The 2,259-nt window shown below is 43.8% G+C and overlaps 1 pseudogene; it reads right to left on the bottom strand.

The window, feature by feature from the left end:
• Positions 1–661: 661 nt before the first annotated feature.
• LOC116013139 lies at positions 662–1,436 on the bottom strand (annotated as a pseudogene).
• Between the last annotated feature and the right edge of the window lie 823 nt (positions 1,437–2,259).

The raw sequence follows: 2,259 nt of genomic DNA, 5'->3' as shown, positions 1-2,259 counted from the left end.
CAAGCGCAATAAGAAATTCACAAGGAAGAGGCACAACAATACCAAATCCACCCCAGTTCCAATTAATCCACAAGTACCGATTAACCATGAAGAACCAATCATTGAAGAACCACAAGCTAACAGAGCAAATAACCAAGAGAACAATCGTGAAGAGGAATATTATGGAAATGAGTCAATTCCTTTTTTGGTCATAGACTTATAGTGGCAAAGACAATTTTAGTCCTCCATAAAAAATTTTGACAATTTATGGACACAGTTGTTGTGACGAGGACAATTTTGGTCCTCCATCTATTATCTCGTTAGTTGGTCGTTTAAGAAGGGGTAATTGTGTCATTTCTGGTGCTCCAATCGTAAGGAGTCTCGTTCGCTAGGGCTCTGGGAGTCAGTTCTGGTGCTCGGAGAAACGAGAAAGGGAAAGGCAAGGAAGTGGAGACTTAAGAGAGAGTGGAGCCAAAGGCACCTGCTGCCCACTGCCCAGAATGAAATTAATTAGTCAAATGATGTTCTTCACCGTTTGCAAATCCAAGCCAAATACGAAACACCAAATAAAGCAAATGCACGGAGGAGATAGGGGGCAGAGATGGGAATTGGGGCTATCGTGATTAGGCGGCGGGGGTGGAGGGATTGGTACTCAAGAGCCTTGGGCAGCGTCTCCTCCGGCTCACGACGGTGAAAATTGCAGTGGCATCACAGGAGGCGCATTTAAGCAAGGTGGGGTTGGCCGACGGCGTTTCTCGATCAACGACACGATGGGTTGGATTTGTTGCTTCCTCACCTCTAAAACCCAGTTTCTCTGTTTCGAGAAAAGCGGGCTGAGAATTGGGAGAAAATCATCAACTCTAGGATCGAGAACAATCAAAGACAACCTTCATCATTTGATCGACGGAATCTATGGTTTCCTCGTCCATCTCGACGCCGAAACACATGGCAAGCAGAATGCAAAAAATCGCGAACCGGGCGTTTCTCAACACCCAAACCACGTCGTCGTTGGCCTTGGCCTCGCTCCCAATCCTTTCAATCAGTCTATCCATGGCGGCGCTTCTACCCCGCGTTTACTGAGAACTTGTTGCTACTGAAAATGGTTTGGGTCGCAAAAATTTGGCCTTTCACGATGAGAGCCTCGTGGGCTAAATCTGCACTGGTGATTATAACCACCATACTGTTCTTGTTCCCATTCTAAGAGTGAAAATGGGGTCATATTTCGGCTTCAAATCTCTCACGTACTGCAAAAACATCTTTCCAGATTGAGCCACCTGGAACAGGTTTCCGACCACCGGCCAGCCCTGCGGTCCGGGAGTCAAGTTGGGCTTTTTCTTGGACTTTGATTTTCTGGAAAGCAAGAAGATGAAGCCGGAAAGCAAGAAAGCCAAGGAGGTGAAAATGAGATGGTAGTAAGGGGAAAGAAAAGACGACATTGCAGAGACTGAATCCATCATTTTTGTTTTGATTCAAGAAAATTAGATTTGTTTTTATTCAAGAAAATTAGATTGAATTTTGTTGACAGAAATGCCCCTAATTTAAACGGCGAACTAACGAGATAATAGACGGCGGACCAAAATTGTCCTCGTCACAATAACTGTGTCCATAAATTGTCAAAATTTTTTATGGAGGACTAAAATTGTCTTTGCCACTATAAGTCTAGGACCAAAAAAGGAATTGACTCTTATGGAAATCCTCAAGAACCACAAAGATCAATTGCAGATTACATGACTCCGGATTTTAACATGCACAACTCGATCTATGTACCTCCAATAGAGAATGTCAACTTTCACGTGCATCCAACTATTCTCACACTGGTTCAGAACAGTCAATATTCGGGATTACCATCTGAAGATCCCAACGCACACATCACAAGGTTTATACGAGCATGTGGGATGTACAGACAAGAAGGCGTTAGCGAGGAAATAGTTCGACTCAAATTATTCCCATTTTCAGTTATAGGAGAAGCAGCACGATGGTTGGAAAGCCAAGACGACAATCATTTCAGAACGTGGCAACAGTTGCATCGTGAATTCATGAACGAGTTCTTTCCCATTACAAAAACTATGAGGATTAGAAGGCTGATACAAGAATTCAAACAAGGAAGACTTGAAAGTTTGTGAGAGGCTTGGAGAAAATTCAAAGTTCTTAAAAGGCAATGCCCACAAGATCTGATGCATCCATGGGACATGATTAGCTCATTCTATGGAGGGTTGACAGACGAAGGAAAAATGTCGCTTGACTCATCCTCCAGCGGTGCCTTTGTCTCCCTAGCTTTGC

Source organism: Ipomoea triloba, chromosome 3 (assembly GCF_003576645.1).
Source record: "Ipomoea triloba cultivar NCNSP0323 chromosome 3, ASM357664v1".
Classification (NCBI taxonomy): Eukaryota; Viridiplantae; Streptophyta; class Magnoliopsida; order Solanales; family Convolvulaceae; genus Ipomoea; species Ipomoea triloba.
The sequence above is the reverse complement of the archived record's forward strand: the minus strand, read 5'-3'. Positions and strand labels throughout refer to the sequence as shown.